Genomic DNA, 21,000 nt, shown 5'->3' on the forward strand with positions numbered 1-21,000 from the left:
TTCTTTCTTCACGAATAATACGTTTGATAAATTCTTTTGAACCTCGAGGACTTTTAATTTCGTAGAATTTTATCACTCTGTGTACCGAAAAACGCAATCTCTTCTAATCTTTTTCGACAGACATTCGTTGGGAACGTTAGTCTTGTCGGGAATGTCCTGTAGAGACCGTATGCGGGGCATACATAAGATTTGCAGAGTTCCTCGTGTGTGACTCGAGTATTCATCGATCCGTGTTGCGAGGCGCAATTATTCACGACATATTTTCCACGTCTGCGTGCACCTTTGCGTTTTCCATTATTATTTCTTTCTTTCTCTCTCTCTCTCTCTCTCTCTCTCTCTCTTCTTCTTTTTCACTTGTTTCCATCTCTCATCATCTCGTAACAGTAATTGCGCGTCACAAATGATCGCGAATATTGTTAATCCTCGAGTCCACCCTCACATGCGCATTATAAAAATAGGACGTGAGTATCCTCATTTAGGAGCGACAATCATTATCCTGACCATTCAAAGTTTTATCCTCACATTTGTAAGAAGTAACTCAAATAATCGCATTATTCACGATTCAAGTGTCTCGTATCTCCTTCATCTTTATGGTATATTTTTTTTAATATTATTTCCACGGATGTTCCGAAAATTTGAGGTACACATATTCATGCAGATTTCTCTCTCGATTGAATGCAACGCGAGTGAAATAAATATTCTCTTTTTCCAAGTTTTGCTAAATTAGAAGATAATTATTATTTATCTCCCGATTGATTAAAGGCGAATAATCAAGTAAAAATTGTAGTTGAATTAAATACAGTGAATTAATTAATTATTAATTTTAAATATTAATTTTAAAATAATAATAAATAAAAATAAAATAAATAATAATAATAAATATAAAATAATAATAAATAAGAATAATTTACACAATTTTAGTAGTCATCTAATTTGAGATTTAGCTTGTTTTTATGAAATGAGAGAGAGAGAGAGAGAAAGAGAAATTTATGTGCTCGCTTCTTAACTTCAGTTTCAGCTAGAAAGATGGAACGCATTTTCTCTCATCTTTCTCTTTCTCTTCTTTTTTCTCCCTTTACGTGTTTTGGAAAAATAACATTCGTTTGTTTGCCTTCGTCACTCTTATGTTTACGCGACACGGCACGCTTCTCAATAATATCCGGTTGAAGTTTGCTCGACAAATTTACCGGAAATCGCGAACATCAGCGCCCAATTTTGTTAACGTTTGATTTTGTTCTCGGTATTTTACCTCTGCTCACCACCAGATTTAAATCTAATACAACGTGTAAAAGAATTAATAGAATCTGTAAGTTACTTAAATAAAAGAAAAACTGATATATAGTAAAAATTTATTTGTAAAATTTTTGTAAAATTCAAATATCAATTTCCGATATAATTTCGGAGTTTCTTTCAAATAGAAAGTAACTTGAGCTTTATAATTTAGTAGTTTTTCAAAGAAGCTTGCAAATTGTATCTTTTTGAAAATTTTACTCTCATTATACTAATTTATCTATTAGTTTCTAAATCGATCGTGATAATTGAAAATGGTCGATCGCTTGGCATGACTGCCGAAACAATTTGCGCACAATAATGGCTGATATGTGACCAGTTGCAGGATGATAATGTTAGAGTCGATAAAGGAGCGAAAACATACTGGTATTTGTCGCCATCTTACGGTAATATGATGAATCAAGTAACGCTTAATGGCGTGGTTTAAAAAGTTGACGGGGGGATGCCCCTCTTTTTTTATGTCGTTGTCATCTCTTCCTATTTACTGTTATCGAGATCTTCCTGTTGGTCTATCGATCGAATTGCGGAAGCAATGCGAGAATTAATTTGAACACGATATCAAACAGAAAAATGACTGATCTCGATAAGAAGATTATAAACATGAAAGTAAAGAAATGATGCCGAGACTTTATTGTCCTTAAATATTGTTACCACCTAAAATATTTATATTTAAATATATATACACATATATAAGATCTTAAAAATTATATAAAAAATATATAAGATCCTAAATAATTGTAATTTAAGAATCACAAAATTAGAATAATTTTTAATAAAATCTGTATAAAAATATGAAATATTTCTACAATAACTTTCTATTTCAATAATTTCAGTAAACATTGAAATTAATGCAAGATTTCGTAGAAACAATGTGCATACAACTTTGTAAAAAGTTTTATTTGTTTAATATTAAACTAGATCTCTAATTCTTGTTTCATTGTTCTCAATCTCATTGTTTATTTTATATATGTGGATGTATACATTCTTTGTATTAGTTAAATAAAACTTTATTGTATTTGCGCGCGCTTAATATCATATAGAATAATAAATCCAATTTTTCGTTTCGTAATAATGTTCATTTTTCGATAAATGATCCTCTTAGATTGATCTTCTTTATGGAAACAATTATATATTCATGCTTACATACATATGTTTTGTAGCAAAAGCAAATATTTGCGTTCCACAGCGGATATATCCATATGATATGTAACATTCGTACGATATTATTAACGAATAATCCAGTTGGTTATTTTAAGAGAATGAGATGGTGATGGTTGTGTGCACGGATGGAGCTATCCGCTATAATTAGATCGCATTCTGAGGATTCATCTACGGTCGTTTTTAAGTGTTTAGACAATTTCGGAATCCGACAATATATATGAGAGAAACAGGAAGACAGAGAAATATGAATTTTGTTTCAAGGAAATTTTATTTGTAATCATTTGGAAATTGAGACATTAATACTTTTTTTAGACATCAACCTTTTTTTTTTAGAGAACATTAGAATCATTTAATTAACTCAATTTTTATGAAAAAATTAGCGGACCTTCACTGTAAGCATGGTCAGTAATTTGATACATGCTGATTATTAATTGGACTGGCATTTAAGTGATGTCACCGGAAATAAAATTTAATTCAATTTATATTATATTTTTCTTTCCTTTTTGTAATATTACAAAGCGGATGCACATGATATATACACTATTTCCTTTGACGAAATATTATTTAATAAACATCAATAAAAAAATTTCAATCTGCAAAAAATTTAAAATTGGAATATCTTTATTTTTCACAAATTTATTACATATTATTTAATCTATAGGATTATATAGTTTAAGTTAATCATTCAAAACAAATATATGACCATTTTTTTCATATTACAAAGATAAATTTGATATAAAGGCTTCTTTAAATTTGAAATGATTTATAATTTAATCAAATATATATTTTAATTATTAAAAAAATAAATATATATCAAATATATATATTTTATATATATATATATATATATATATATATATATCTAGTATATACTTTCAATATTAAATAAATAATGCATCTTTATTATTAAAAATATGGCGTAAATTTTCATTAATTATGTTACAGTATACTAATTAACTAAGCTATCATTCATTTACTTATCTAAAGAAAATTGTAATTCAAAAATGTTTAAGAAAATGACACAATTGTATTTTTAAACGTAAAGATCTTTTTTTGTTGCAACGTTAGAATTTTGCAACGTATGAATACACTTGTCTTTTAAACAACGCTTCCGCATATGGCAACATTTGTATTAGCAACATATATACATTAAGAAAAATGTAAAACACTTTAGTATATTTCGCGAAATTATTAGTTACTTTTATTAAGTAACATTATGCAAGTGGCGAAACAGACGCGTGCAATTATTCATTGTCAATGTTTAACAAAGATCGTCATTCGACAGTACGATATAAATATTGCACTGCTGTACTACGGTGCAAGCATTAAATGGGCAAAGTAACAACATGAAGTTAACAGTAGTGTGTTTAATCGTGGCAATCCTGATCTGCGCCATCCAGGCCCGTCCAAATGATGATGACAAAGAATATGTATTTGATTTAATGGACTATGATGGTCGTATTGACGACGAAGTATATTCATTTGATATAATGGACTATGATGGTCGTTTTGGGTAAATAAATTGCCTAGCCTTCTACTCTCACTACACAATAAGATTGGTTATAAAATAAGTATTAATTTGGATCTGATAATTGCTTTTGCCGGATCATAACGATGCATTTTTCTGTCAACAGGATATACTCTAAGTGATGACAAGTAAATGATAAATCAGTAGAGGATTGTTTATCCCATTGAATCCAAAATATTAACGCCGCCTACTCCAAAACCATCTACTGATATCCCAAAAGTCACTGATGCAATTGATTCAAATTTCTGCGAAGGGAAGTTAATTAATATAATAAACACAGCTGTATGTAGTGGAGAGTGACATAAGCCTCTCGTAGCTATCTGTAGTAAAGCCACTGATATTGTATAGTGTATTTACATATTTTTTAGCCTAACAAATAATCGTTAGAAAACGATATTTACAGACTAGAAAAATATGTGAGATACAAGTGGCAACTACTCTTTTACCGTTGTTATTCAAAATAATAAACGCAAAATAAAATACAATTAATGAAAATTGTCTTTTTCCTACTCTCTAAAAGTGAATCAGTGAAAATATCATTAATATAAACAGTAAAATAAGATTTCACTAAGAATCAGTGAGTACGTTTACTGATTTCAGTGGAAATGCTTATTTTTTGTTATTTTATCTTATATCTCACTGATTATTGTCAGTTAAAATAAAATTTACTGTAAAACCAGTAAATTTTACTGTAAAACCAGTAATCGCTAGTTCGTTCGTTTACTGTTACGATCGCTATCTCTCTCGTATTTAATTTTAGTCATAAGAATTACATAAAGTTTGCAAAGAGCGACAGGTAAAATTAGAAGTGTTACTTCGATTTAATTTCTGATACAATCTCAATAGAGAGGCTTCAGATATTAAATCGATCTTATAAGTCGGACAAATAAATATCTGGCGATTAAATAAAAATTATTCGTTCGTTATCTACTCTCTAAAAGTGAATCAGTGTATTATTACTGTAATCAGTGCTGTACTTATAACTGCTTGTAATCAGTGACTATTTACTGTTTTTCAGTGATAATACACTGATTCATTTTTAGAGAGTGTAATTGTATGAAAAAAGAAAGAGAAAGAAAGATATTTTTTAAGTAGAGAATCAGAAAGTTATTTCCTATTCGCGTATAACGCAATGAACAAATTAAACGATACACTCCGAAGATACCTATCATTAATCTCTTGACATAAAAAATTCCATTACCTCATAAAAAATCTCCCTCAATCTTTTATTGAAAATAAATAAAATTCACTTGCCATGTTGAAATATGGTAAATAACGAAACAATCTTCGCTTTCCGAGTGACAAATTTCACCAAACAAATTTCATTACACTTTGCACACGTGATTAAGACGGCCCTAATTACATATGTAACAATTTTTTTACAAAAATTATATAATTTTATTTTTTCATTATTATTATACATTATTATTCAAAAAATTAATTTATTGTATGATAAATTTTGAACCATGCTACAATATACTAATTAACTTCGCTACCAATCATTTATTTGTCTAAAGAAAATTGTAATTCGAAAATGTTTGACAAAATGATACCATTGTATTTTTGTTAAACGTGAAGATCTTTTTTTGCTGTAACGTCAGAATTTGAATACACTTGTCTCTCAAACATCGCTTCTGCATATGATAAATTTTTGTAGCAACATATATACATCAGGAAAAATGCAGAACACTTTAGCATCCCACGAAATTATTAATTACTTTCATTAAGTAACATTATGCAAGGGAAAGATGCGTGCAATTATTCATTGTTAATGCTTAAAATTTTTTTTCTCATCGATTGTATTTTATTTTATATTTATTATTTTGAATAACAATGATAAGAAAACAGTTGCTACTTATATCTCATATATTTTTAATAGACATCGTCATTCGGTATAAATGCAATATAAATATTGTTCTGCTGCACTACGGCGCAAACATTAGATACGCAAAGTTACTACATGAAATTAACATTTAATCGTGACGATCTTGCGCCACATAGTCATATGGTAGTCCTGTAAGTATTAATTTAGATTTGATAATTGTTTATGATGGAAGATAATGATGCATTTTTCTGTTAATAGATATATCTTTATTGCGATTAATACAACGCCTGTTTTTATAATGACATGTTGGAAATTAATCCAAGTCCAGAGTTCGTTAGAAGGTCATTGAAGTCATCTTATGTTTTCTTAAAACTAAAATTAGAAAATCATGTCTTCGCGAAGGGAAGTAATAAAACAGAGTTGTATGTGTATAGTGAAGGGAGTATATGGCACCCTAATGAGCCTAGACACCCTCGTATTCATAACAGAGTCATTGATATTTGTGTAGAGCATTTGCACATTTTTTAGCCTAATAAGAAAATGATATTTACAAACTAGAAAATTATATGAGATATAATTAGCAATTTTCTTACCATTGTGTTATTCAAAATAATAAATATAAAATAAAATACAATTGATGAGAAAATTTTTTTTTAGTTAATTATGTAAAAGAAGAAAGAAAGAGAAAAATATCTCTTAAATGTGGAATCAAAAAGAGATTATTTCCTAAGCCTGAACAAATTAAACGATATCTATCATGCATTATAGAACGCCTAAGCATGTCTTAAAATTTATAGTTGATAAAATCGCATAAAATATTATTTATTGTTAAGACTCTGAATATCTGAGCTGACAAAATATGCAATCTCTATAATGAGAACCAACATATTCTTATAAACTTAAGAGATTAATGTATTACAATCTTTTTTTAAAAGTTTATTATATAAATAAAATCATAATACTGCTATCTTTTTTCGAACTGTCAAAATAACTGCGACGACAGTTATTCATGAAATCAGCATAGTGAAAGAATTACTCATTATTGTGAAAAAGCGATAATATTATAAACATTTCAATAATTTTTTTTAGTAGGTGAAAATAAAAAGATTTCTTATCTCAAATTTTCTTTAGTCCATTAAATTTATCGGACTTATTGCTATGTATCATATGAAAATATATGAATTTGAAAGTCAAAATGCGTAAAAAATTTTTAGTAAAAAGCGTTATTGACTGTGCAAACAAAAAATTTTTAATAGATTCATAGATTCAATTAATCTGCAAATTTTAATCTTTAAATGATGCACGCAAACGCGTAGTCGGTTGCTGTTTTGAATAAAATGTCGAATTCGACAATAATAAATATAATGCGATTCAGTAATACTATGACTTAATATTATAATATTTAATAGCAAAAAACTGGCTTATTAAGAAAAAAATTGGATGCCAAGAATGAACAAACGAATCCGATGAAAATGATATGTAAAAGTCATATCAGATTATTTGCTAAAATAATTATTTTGCCACTTTTTGTAAATAGCTTTTTTCTAATCTAATTTTTATGTAATCATCATGATCACGATTTACGAACGGATCGTCAATCATTACACTATTACAATAGCATTACAGTTAGTATTAGTGCAGTGAGTGTACACGTAATTGTTAGAGAATGTGAATCGATGATGGCAAATTGGAAAATAGCGACGGCAGTTACATCGGAAGAGGTTTCTTACGTGGATCCTCATCGTTACGTAAAGAAAATAAGGATATAGATTGAGAGAGAAGAGAAAGCTAGGTACACGTGTGCGTGAAATAAACAAGAAAAAAAAGAGAGAGAGAGAGAGAGAGAGAGAGAGAGAGAGAAGTAGTCGCATGTGCGTCATGTCGGATCCATTCACCGGCTTCGCAAAGATGGAGTAAACCAGGTCGCGTTTATCTAGGTCAGCTTCCCTGCTCTTTTCACGACCTCGATGGGAGCGGTTAACTCTCTGGTTACCATGTGAATACCGCTAAGCATCAATGAAACGTCCAGAATGACTCGGATCCGGCGAATTATCGTTAACGAGTCGCTCCACAAAGTCATTTTCGTTACGCACTCATATTATGTATGAATTGAAATGTCATCGAGATTTTGCTTGAATTTTATTTTTGTATTGAATATGTTCGAGATACAATGTATTACAAGATGAAGAAACCGAAAATTGTAAATGGACTCTTCGTCTATACGAATAGTCTACTTAAAATTTTGGTCTATATATATAGACGAATAGAATAAAAAAAAAAGAATCTAATTTATATTTATATATATTTAAAAAATAGAAGTTTCTTTATTATCATGAACTCAATAGAATCAATAGTTGTTCGCGTTACTTTAGTTCGTTTAACCTCTTATTTATCGAAATGTGAAGCTATCGACACTCTCGTTGCTAGAGAAGCTCTTAAGATCAATCGTCAAGTGCATCCAGATATGATGCACATATCATGATGATGATACACATCTTTATCTATTGTCTTCTTTAGTTTTTAGTAATTCTTGATAGCGTGTCGTCATTTGAGTTTTTTAATATCCTATTTTTATATTGGAATGCTTCACCAGGCTATTTATCTAGACACTGATAATTTTTCTATATACTAGACATAGCTTAGATTTTGTAAATATTGGATAATTAATGTTTTTCGAATTCAAATTGTATTAACTTTAAAGAGATACTTTCTAACAGATACATTTTTTTATAAGCCAGTTAAAAAATATATCAATGTACTTTAATCTATGTATAGGATGTTGTATTAGCGTAATTTTATTTATTGCTATTCATTAATGATAATTTCGAAGTATCTTGACAATAATTAAAGAACCATTCTCTGGACAACTAGCCTAGATGCTAGTTGGAATCTACTCGACATTGGCTTAGCTCCACGTTGCGTTGCGGATTGCGTTTTGGTGGCCTGAATACGCGGATATTTATCGACATATATTAACTTTCGACCACGAATTCCGCGCTGCGACGAATCACAAAAAATTGCTTCGCTCGGTTTCGAGCAAATATGAAAAAACGTATTAAGAAGCATGCACTTTTTACAACACATCCAGTGTACATTTTTTTAAAAATCGTAAAAAAGTTATTATCGAGGCACTTCGTTGCGTAATAAATAACGATGCAACTGTGATGATCATCGTGTGAGTTGAAAGATGAAACGCTGATTAACGAACGAACATGTCGAATCTTTGACAATAACTGTTCATCGCAAATTGCGTCTAAAGGCGAAATGCAGGAGAAGATAGCATAGAGATAATGGCTTTATGCGTTTAACCATTTAATTCCCGTTAACAAGAGAGAACGGGAAGGGAAATTAATTTCTCTCGGTCTCTTGTTACTCTCAAACGGACGTGCTGCTTTTTGTTAAATGCGCGTTGACGTTGACGTTCGTTCTTCACAAAGAACTTCCTGTCGAGTCTCTTTTCCCCCTTTTTCTCGGACGTTTCATAACCGTTCGACGTTCAACTGAATGAAAAAAAAAATTTAAATAAAAACCCGTTCCAATGAATCATTCAATTATACGTGTTGCAACTTTTATTAGCCGTCATTTCGAACGAATGCAGCAATTCAAAGCTGTTGTTTGTTGAGTTTGCTTAGAAATTTATTGAATTAACTGTCTGATATTAATTTATGTTGAGATTGTTACGTTAATTTTAAGTAACGAATGAGCTTATTTGATTATTATAAGTAAAATTAAATAAAGTTGATTTTAAATGTGTATATATGTATTTATATCCTATAAAATCGTAAACTAATTTATCGATTTAAGAGCTGAGCGTCATGATTGTTGTTTGTTATAATTTTACAAAATGTTTTATTTTAAAAATATCTTAGCTTACTTAATGCAAGGCCAAAAATTGCCACACAGAAACAATTCGGAAAAATTCATTTTTTGATCAATAACGCGTGCTTTTTTCTTTGAGTCGAAAAAAAGATTTTCAATCTTATGTATATACGTAATTATAAATCCGACATTTAATTTAAAGTAGAGAATAAATAAGTTACGGAAATAATATACATTGTAAATTGTAATAAATGAATTTATATTAGTCTTATTTGACTAGCTATTACTACTTAAGAGCGTATAGAAGTAGTACAGCTGTATTTTTGGTCCGACATGCGCTCTTGGAAGACGTACTGACCTTGGCTTTATGGTAGCAGAGAGTTTCAGTGGATCAGCTGACTCGGTCATGGTGAAAATGTGCGATAAAGAGAATGAAAAAAGTAGCGATTATAATAAGAAAAACGCATAGAAATTGTAAGAAGGAAGAAGAAAATAACAAAAGCACCAGAGAAACCAAGAGAGGAAAATGGACAATGAGCATTATTATGCTTCTTTTAGTAATTATATATTAATAATTAATTGTGATGTACGAAACACTGTACACGTATGTTAAAAATGTATTAAAAATTTACATTTCTGAAAGCGAGATATAAAGAATAGAGAAGAGAGAAAAATAGTGAATATGTAGTAAGGATAGTCGAGCGTTGTAGGGTTGGTGGGCCAGGATCAAGAATAGTGGTTGGGGGACGGAGGTTCGTGGTAGGGACATAAGTCGTGGAGGGGGACGTATTGATTGCGCGGTTAGTGCAACGAGAAGAGATCAGGCAAGACAGAGAGAGAATCACCAAAGAGAGAAGTAGAGATGAGGAGAAAGAGAGAAAAGCTATCGGTGAGAGAAAGTGAGAGAAAGTGAGAGAAAGATAGCACGAGAATGGCGAGGGATGGTAAAGACTCGTGTAACCGAAACAACATGACCAACGCAAACAAGAGAGGGAGAAAGGAAATGGGAATTGTTATTGATAGAAAACAGGATGGAGGTTAAAAAGGGGGCGGAAGGAGAGGGATAGGTAAATGAAGATGGAGGTGAGCCAAGAAGAAAGTAGGACAAGAAGATAAAAGAAACGAAGAACTTGAACTGCGAGAAAGTGCGAAAGAGAAAAAAATGTTCAGGGAATATATTGCAATTGAATAAAATTGCCGCAGAGCTATCGAAATGAAATTACTCATGTGAAAGTACAAGTACAATACGAAATTTTGAGAATGGGATAGAAAAGGAATATGAAACATCGCGCTATATGCAATTCCATTTTTCCTGTATATCCGAAACGATTCGATTTTCAGTATATGTCGTTTCATTTTAATTCCTTATTTTCTCATTTGCTTTCACAAGTTGCTTTAAACTAGATTTGTATTATAAAAAGACTAAAGTACAAAAGGAAAACAAAATGATTTAAATTTAAATTACTAAATGATACTTAAAAAAAATTAACTAAAATTTTTATATAAAAATAGAAAACATCTGAGTGAGATGTTTACTAAAATAAAATCATCTTTATATATATTTTCATCTTTCAAGTTATGAAATGTTTATATAATTTTAAAATTAGTTTTTACTGTTATATCACTTAATCGGAATATAATTAAATATATACTTTAAATTACATTCTTTGATTTAATAAAAATTTTAGTTTAATAAAATGCATTTAACCAAATTCACAGAAAACAATTAACGATGCAGATTAAGTCTTCTTTGATATTCCTTATTATTTTCTTTTTTTCCATTCTCTCTCTCTCTCTCTCTCTCTCTCTCTCTACAATAAGGGAATTTTTTCGAATCGTAACAAATATGTGAACGTAACGGTAATAGGTTGACATCTCACAGTGATATTCTTTTGTTCCTCTTTTGAATTATTAACGTTAACGTACGTAACATTAGAAAGAATTTAGTAATCAACCATAGGAGAAAAAGAATAAAAAATGAGAGAAATGAAAGAGACCAGAAATAAAGTGAATGGGACAAAAAGAGGAGGAGGAAGAGAAAAAAGAGAGAGAGAGAGAGAGGGGAAGAAAGGGAGAGAGAAAGAGATGAGAATCAATGTGTTATTCTGCAATGCTGCCATACGCTATTATTTCCTTCCACTCTGGGATGTGTGCCGAGGGAAACTTTCGCGAAGCTTTCGTTTATGCGAAATGCTATGCTAGTCAATGTAATGTAGGTCGCTTAGTTGCTCGCTGGCTGGTGTGAATCACGGAAGGGAAGATGCGCCAGGTCGCGTCGAGTTGGAGTTGCAACTCGATGAGCGCCAGTGGGTTGGCATTTATCAGATTTGCGATATACCGAAAGGCGTGAAATGACGAGTTTTCTAGGTGTAACAAATCTTAAGAGTAGTTAATTATTTAGGCGATAAGTCTATACCGAATGGATTGTCAATCCGATTTTTGGAGATTATATACATTATATAATTTTCAATTTTTAAGATGAGATTCTATTTTCTAAAGAATTAATTAAAGCAATAACAGTAATGCAGTCTGATTGCATTTGAATTATATATCTTCTTCTTTCAGATGGTACAAAATTGAACTAACATTTATGCATCAATAACTGATACTATATAGTGTTGGGTCATTGTAATCCGTTCACAGGATTGCATTATCATCATGCGCAAGTTTCACTCAAAGTTTGTCAAAGCCACCGATGAAATGGCGTTAATCAAGTTGCGGTTTTACGAGATTGATGGTAGAAAGCATTGCCAAATCATGAGAATGTTATGTGCCAATTTTGTCTGTGCCTTGTTTCACAATGACCTTTTTCCAAAGTAATGGTAGTATATATTATGCGTGTCTAGCGAAATACATACTCAGGATCCGTATTGTCATGTTTTAATCTTACAATTATATCAATTGTTTTTATATCTCCTTCAAACTTTTATAAAAAATATATATTTTAATGACAAAGATATATATTATAAAAAATGCATTGTTTTTTTCGGACATTTAATATACATGATTTAATATACATTGATGAAAAATTCATGACGATGTTGACGATGATGGCGGCAATGGTTATGAACGAAGACCCCGCTCGCCCGATTTGTCATCATCCCTCTTTGCTGCCTTCTTTTGTCATTCTCATTCGCGCGAACCACCCACTTTTTTCTCTTCACAGCGTATTAAACTTTTCTCATCCACGAACGCGACAAGCGGTCTGTCTTATCCACAAAGGGGAGAGAAGGATAGAAATCTGGAGTGTGAGGAGGACTGTGAAGAACATGCTGGAATAGAATGGGGTTCACCTCGTTGCCCAGCTTGATTACGCAACAATCATTGATCTTTTCGATCTTTAGAACCTTGTGTTCTCCATAATTAAAGTTATGTTTTATAGACGATTTAGACAAAATATTTGATCTTTCAGACATGCGAATGAAGACGGATGGCGAAAGCGTAATCAGAGATAATTAAATTCTCCGTACGTTTATTTCGTATATGTTTATTCTTTATCTTTATTTGAATAATATGAGGATAATAAAATCTAAGGCAAACATGCATGTTGACGCTCAATTTTACAGTTAATTAAGTATATTATCGTTCAATTTTTTTAAACAATCGCGATAATAGATCAAATTGAGAGATTCAAGACACGGAAATGGGAGAAAACTGATTCGAGTAAAAAAATTCGCGCGCTAAGTAAATAAGGACATTATATGATTGCACTACACGACTAAGGCAAACGAAACAGCCATGTAGAAAAAATACGTTCTGACGCGGCGTGGCGTAATGTGCATAGTCAAATACGGGGATATGCAATTTTGTGTAGGGTGAGTGGAAACTTGGTCAGGACGGAAAAGAGAAGGAAAGGCTCGGCTGTTTTGCACGAAAGAGGGAGATCGACGGAGGGTGGGATGGCGAAAGGAAGACGACATCCCCTCGCGCGCAGGGGGACACGCGCAGCTTTCCGACCGCTCCAGTGAGCGAAGCGTGTGCGACAAGGAAGAGGATACGACGGAAACGAGAGTCGCTTCTGTCCTCAATTCGCGATACTCCTCCATGCGTCGTGCTCCCACTACCGACAACCTCCGTCACCTCCATCCAGCTACAGTGAAGAAGAAGAGGAAAAAAAGAGACAGAGAGAGAGAGAGAAAGAGAGAGAGAGAGAGAGGGACAGAAAGGGAGGTGAGAAACGGAAAGTGGGCTCGGTACAGTGTGGCATCCTCAGACGAGTTCTCGTCGGCGCAGCGCGAAGGTGGAGCCGAGAGAACACTCCCTGGCCTCTCTCGCTCGCACCTCGTGGCCGGCTGTAGGTAGATACGCGAGGGATACGCGCGCGAGCGCCGTACGACGCGGGCGAGAGGAAGAGTGAGCGAACGGGCGACCCGAACCGTTCGGACGTATACGAGTGCCAGTTTCGCGGAGGAGTGCGTGCGCGAACGAAGCCGCGGCTCCGGTCGGCGCGGCGGCGGTGCTGAGTGCGGTCGTGCGCGCGGATACGAGGTGCAGTGAGGTGTACGAAGGTGTACAAGGTGCTCCGGAAAGGCGTTGTCGTTATCGCGGGAGAGGACGCTCTCTTCTCTTGACGATGATTAAACCGCGGCAAGGGCGACTCGCGAGATCCCCGATGACCCGTCGTTGCATTCTGCGCGATTTGACGCGGCTGCTCGTCCCTGTCGCCGAACGTCAGTGATCGACGATATGCGCGAAGGCATCAGCGTCAGTTGATCCTCAAAGTACTTGCCACTGTTTGTCCCGCTGCGCCTTATCCTGCGTCGGAATCGTCTCGCCGGACGGGGTGGAAGACGCGATAAGGGTGGAAAAAATCGGGACGAAGGAAAAAAATTGGGAGAGAGAAAAGGAGAGGGATACAGACAGAATAATCAAGAGGGAGAGAAAGAGAAAGAGAAGAAGAAAGCTTGACGAATGACGAAAGAAAACCAGAGAAAAGCTGGGAATCCAGGAAGAGAATAGAGAGAGTCAGCAGCAGTAGCAGCAGCAGCAGCAGCCATTTTGATCGTGCGTTCTGCGCTGCCGCCGCTAACTACTCATCACAAGTGATCTCGGTGTTTGGTGATCTTGTATAATATTCTCGTGGTATGCAGTGGTATCAGTGTCGGTGAAATTTACGAAAAAAGAGATCGATACCGGGATGAGAGGAGGAAGAGAACGATTCGAAACGGGGTGCCTGCGATAGAAGGAGGGCGAGAGATAGTGCGAGAGCGAGAACAAAGAAGAGTAGACACAAGGACGGCGAGAGTGACAGAGAGAGAGGGACCATCGAAGGGTGCGTGTTGTGCGGGGGTGCACCGCTCTCCGGTGGCATGGGGCTCGGGAGGGGGACTCGCCCCCTCTCGTAACCGCCGCGAAGCGCCAAGATTTCCCGCATCGAGTTCATCGAGAAATGGGGGCTGACCCCTGTCCTCAAACCGAGGCAGGACCTACGCCCCCACCGGAATGGTGCGGAGGAACACGGCGACACGAGGTAGGCCGAGTCGAACAGCCGCATTGAGTAGCACAAGTTAACATAGCGGCTAAAATATGATAGAAGGCTTGACGATGATAGATGACAAGTCGTCGGAGCATACGTGTATTATAGACGTACATATGTTTCGATGATTGTCATGAACCATGATTTCCGAAGAACCCGGGAATTATGAGGAAATCTAATATTTATTTCAATTGAAACATGTATCTCCGGATTAATGTATGGATTCTTAGAATCTAAAGTCGTGGAAACTGCCGCGCAGTGATACAAATCAACGTAAGGTTAAACTAGAGTATGATTATTGAGATAACAGGTCATTCGCATGTACATAGAGATAATCAATTGCCGTTGATTGTGGTAGAGTACATTTTTTTAGAAACTTTCGGGTTATACGTAAAGCAAAATAAATTGGAGTAGACAATTAAAAATTTTATATATAGACTTCAGTTTTCCCGATATGCTTACAATTCTTAAACTCGTGAATTTATAAATTTAAAAAACTGCAAAGTCTTTAAAATTTTTGAGATTTCTCGCTCTTTGAGAATCTCGCTTTTATAATTAGTTTTTGCGATTGTTCCACGATCATTGATTTGCATGCGGATGGTGGGGTGGATCCGTGGTATAGCGTGCATAAAGCAAGAGCATTGGAATCTCGTGGCATGCTTGATTCACTATAGTTCTGTTAGCTATTTGTTCTTACGTAAGCTTTAGCTCCTTTCGAGTTTTATCTCTATCTAATCCCTATCATTTTTAATCGAACATTTTTTTCTCTTAGTTTTATTATATGTGATTATCATAAACAATTTGTATTTGACATATTTTTTTGTGATTTATGAATTTGTGCACATTATATTGAAATAATATTTTGGGACTATATTTGAGGACCTTAAAAATATCGTTTCTTCATGTTGATAGTTGTATAGAGAGAGAATAGTGAGAAAAATTAATTCAATCAAATTTAAAAAAAAATAACAAGATGAAATTGCAACTAAAGAAAGTTTTTTTTCAATATATATATTATGTATACTTATTAACATATAAAAGATTATTTGTAATTTCAATATGAAGATAATAGAAATTTTATAAAATATATCTTTATTTTATTATTATTGTCAAAAAACCCTAGACGTCATTATTATTTACATTTACAATAAATACACAACATTTGGTTTAAATTCAAGGTTCATATTTTGAAATTTAGGACATCTAAATCTATGACCTTATTGATTAAATATCAGTATTATCTTTAAAATGCAAAATTATTATTAAATTGATCATGGATAAAAGCAAGCATAAATATGTATCACGGTTCTAATGGAGCAAGATTATATAATGGAATCTTCCTAGTATCCTACTTTATCGTGAAAATATCATTTATCATGTTATTATTTCGTTTATTATGTCAAATGTTAAGCTCTCGGAAATAAGCAGCATTAAAAACACATTATGATATTATATTGAGAAATAAATTATCTTTTCAGAATCTTGAAAGCCCATCCATAAGTTAAACAGATCATTATGGTTTCGGCACGACTTAAGAATTAGCCGTCAAAACTATGACTGGATGTAAATTTAACTGACAGTTGCATCGTGTTAACTTGTTTTCCACCGGTGGCAAACTCTGAAATACATTTTATGATTTCATGCACTTGTAATTCGCACAAGAATCTATACGTTCTCGAAGACGCGATAAAGACAAAGAAACATTTTCCTCGATGATCATTTTCCTGCGTTATAATATTGTTTACGATTCGATCTGGCGGTAAAATCCACGTCTCCTCGCCAGAAAAAATAACAGGAGAAACAAATATAATCAATGAGCTGATCTAATAATAAATGCAATGATTATATATGTATGCGGATTTTCGCAATCGTTGCTACATTTTCTTTCTTTTCTTTTTGAACACACTTTGATTCACGAATAATTATTTTAAATTTAATCAGTATCGTACAGAAAAGATATAGATTATCTATTGCTTTTTTAACATAATAAATGATACTAAAAACTTATACAAAATTTTTTAAATAATCATTATATGTCGAATAATAATGCAGAATTTGGGTTTACCGTAGAAGAAACACGTAAATCGAATATATAATAGATTATTGTTTTGAACAATTGATATTTAGGAAGTAAAGAATAAATAGAAATATGTGGCTTAATCCTAACACATATTTATGATTTCGTAATTATATTAATTACTTAATGCAGCATGGCTAAAGAATGAGACGCAAAATGCGCCGCTAAAAATATATTATCATTTCTAAAGCAGTTATTTTTAAGATAACAGAAAAACATTCCTCTTTCTTCCTCGAATCATTTCTGCGATTATGAATTGTTTCCAGTTGTTGGGAGAATGTGTTACTGAGACAGATGTATCTTTTGACGTAATTGTTGTGAGAAATGAAATCTATCTAGATTTATAATGATAGACGATAAACAAACGAAAATATATTTTTAAAAAATTTGCGAAGAAAATCAAAGGTAATTAAAATATTGAAAATATAAACTTAACACATCGATAATTTTCGAGAAAGTAAATGAAACCAATATGTTTTTCTTTAAAAAAAAGAATACACTTTATTTAATTTTTTTAGAATAATTCTTCGCACAAAATCTAGTGACTACCTATAGAATATTTGAAAGTTTGATCAATATTCACATCCTTGTTAAATATAAATTCGTTCAATTTTATGGATCATTAGGAACAAGATATTTTTCGTATTCCTGATTCATTCATATCTTGCATACGAAGCTCTTTTAATAGATATATTTAGATCATCTTCATATGTGCGCACGCAAAGAAAATGCGCTTTTGTAGGAATTGTTACGTATGTGCATACGCGAGAGTGCTCGCATTCTTGCACTTGTAGAGAGATGAGATTGTTAGAGATGAGATTCATACTTTAATCTTAAATGTTGAAGTGCTGAATAAGTGTCGAAATATGCAAAACACGCAAAATATGCGATCGTTTTCGAAAAATCTTTCTTTAAAACTTATTTTGCATTTATATACTTTGCATGTTTATTTACATAATGGAATTTTTACTGTAAAAGTATTTTCTTAGATCGCGCGCTCCCGTCTCGATCAAAAGAAATCAATCAATTGAAATCGATCGATTGAATTTTCGAAAAGAATTAATATATACAGCGCGAGAGAGAGAGAGAGAAGAGAGAGAGAGAGAGAGAAGGGGGTGAGGGAGATTCTAAAAGAATTTAAATTAATTTATCGCAAGGAAAAACATTATGAATATACAATATTACATGTCGACTTAAATATACAATATTATAAGAGAAAAATAATTTTTAAATTATACTTCCGTCAAATGAGTCTTTCAATTTCCTACTTTGATATTTAGTTCTCTCGCACCTCTTCGTTTTATATATTGTAATTTTATAAAGATCGTTAAGGGCTGCCGCATCGCTCCGCAGTGGCCTCTCTATTATTCGTGAAATACTCGATGCAGCGGGAAAATGTAGACGACGCATTAAGGAGCAGAAAGTAGCACGACGTGGTCCAGGCTTCTTAAGGGAGCTTTGAATTAATGATGAAGTCAGGACCGTGACTAGAGAGATCAGAGCATATTAGATCCAATAAATCATGACATGTATTTTTGCTTTTATTTTTCTACATTGATGTAGATCATATATAGAAATAAATTTAAATTTTATATAACATGTATATCCTTTTTTTTATCTTTTCCATTTCTTAAATATATCGTGAAAGTATAATTTCTACAATCATTTTTTATGCGTTAATCTGTTATTTTGGTAAAGATGATAAATAGTTTCATCATACACGCATACACATACACACACATAGCCCTCGATTGATGTAGATTAATCTTCCTCCATACAAGCGAGACAGATAATTATTCTATTCCTAGAGATAATATTCATGTCCTTCTTGAATTTATTTACTTTAAACGTCATATGTTGGATATTCGTATTTTGATAAAATGAAAAATTATGTTTCCAGAAGGAAAATTGTTTCACTGAACCTGAGGAGATTATAAGAGTGATGTGTTAGGACTTTGAATCCGAGTCTACCTTTTCTAAGGATCAGGTTACGCAACTTTCTCCTTGAAGATTCGTGCGCAGTCAGCTCTTCGTCTTTTTCACCATCGATCTCTTCTTTTAATATGGGTCAGCCTGATTATGCCAAGACACGAATGGTCGCATAAAAATGGAAAGAGCGATGCTTCATGTAGGCGAAGTGTTGCAGATAAAGGAGAGTGAGGGGTATAAGAGCTCAGCGAGTATTTAGGGTCCTCGATTTCGCCGTCTTTTGACGGGAAAGAAATTATGATACATAAGGGTAACAGTTCATACTTTTCATATGGATTAGATAGTGTTGTTATAAATTTTGAAAGGCAGATTTTGGTGAATATAGTATCTTGTTAATAGATAATACATGCAAATCATCGTTTCTGTAATCATCGTTAAAATTTTATGTAGTCATGAGTTAAAAAATACGCTTTTTTCAACTTATTTCTTCAGCGACGTTCTTAGAAAATGTAGATATCAAAAATTATGACGTATAGAACATATATCATATTTTTATCATCGCTACATTTGAATATATATACATATACATATAATCATTAGTATGCACGATCAATCGCAGATCATTGAAATCGATATTTTTTTTCATTTTGCAATGACCAATTTGTTTCCCGTTATTTTTCACTATTTTCATTCCTTGCTCTCTTCTATAGTCTTTCACTTTTTCGGGAATACTCAGACAGTATCATATAAAAATGAAATTGATCTTCAATCGTAATCACTAGACCGGATTCACGTTACCAATTTGAGTCCGACATCTTTCACGCTTCTTCTCTGACGGAAACAACTGCCTTAATAGATATCAGGCCTTACATTACTTGGCATTGATCAGTGCCTTTTAAACTTGTTACCTACTTTCGGACAAATTTGCCTGAAAAGGGAAGGAAATTTTAAAATTGGAGAAAATTGCGCCACAAACTAATAAAAAATTTGAAAACTATTCTCGATAATATTCTGCGAACATAAAAAATATTCGAATGAATAAAATAAAAAAATGTACTCATCATTAATGAATTTAAACTTATTATCTTAGTATTAGTATTTGCAAGTGGAAGAAAAGATTTTAAAATTTATAAAGACTTCTTTTTCACATTTTCTTTTTTCCCCTTTTTATCCCACTTTGTACTATACGTGAATGTTTTTATAACAATTTGATATTTATCGTGAGTGGAATAATTTATTCACATAATAATTATAATAATTATAAGCTGTCGAAATATATCAAAATAATATATCAAAATAATGTAGCGCGCATCGCAATTAAATTTTAAATTAATCAAAATTTAATTCGATGGATTAATTTCCTCAAATTAAAACTCCATTTTCATTTTCTTAAAATTGAGAACGATTGTGCGCAATGTAGTTTATGCGCACAATAACGAGTTATTATCAATAATGCATTTCTAGCGCTGCAACAACGCTGCACTTCGTACAAAAATACCATCATTATCTATTGTTTCTTTCAGCGGACATGATAGTTATGATAGTGTTATAAATGATTATGTTATGTAATGAAACCTAATGAATGTTTGGTAGAGTTGAAACTTATATTGAAAGTTAGTTCTTGATTACGAGAATTTTTCATATGAATGTATTATTAAAATCAGACACGTAAAAACTTTATCAATTATATTCGTTATACGTGAAATTCTTCTTTATGACGGCACGTGTCATCGGCAATCGTGTAAGACCGCGTAGTGGCTATTTCCGCTACTACGTCGTGCTATTTCCATCGTCTGCGCTCTGGGGGTACACGGACTTCGAAATTGATGTTTGTCCTCGTCACATCGGCTTCCCATTGATGTTCTAAAATAAATCACCAATCGACGTAACTCCTG

At 32.9% G+C, this 21,000-nt stretch overlaps 1 protein-coding gene and 1 long non-coding RNA gene across 10 annotated transcripts in view; both read left to right on the top strand.

The window, feature by feature from the left end:
• Nucleotides 1-21,000, top strand: part of LOC105255031 (potassium voltage-gated channel protein Shaker) — a 109,218-nt gene that overhangs the window by 72,948 nt on the left and 15,270 nt on the right. The window lies entirely within an intron of this gene.
• Nucleotides 3,778-4,474, top strand: LOC105255030. Its single transcript, XR_889495.2, has 2 exons — nucleotides 3,778-3,964; nucleotides 4,086-4,474. It is a non-coding gene; the product is annotated as an uncharacterized LOC105255030 (long non-coding RNA).

The sequence above is a fragment of the Camponotus floridanus genome, unplaced genomic scaffold (genome assembly GCF_003227725.1).
Source record: "Camponotus floridanus strain SB8 unplaced genomic scaffold, Cflo_v7.5 scaffold2, whole genome shotgun sequence".
Taxonomy (NCBI): domain Eukaryota; kingdom Metazoa; phylum Arthropoda; class Insecta; order Hymenoptera; family Formicidae; genus Camponotus; species Camponotus floridanus.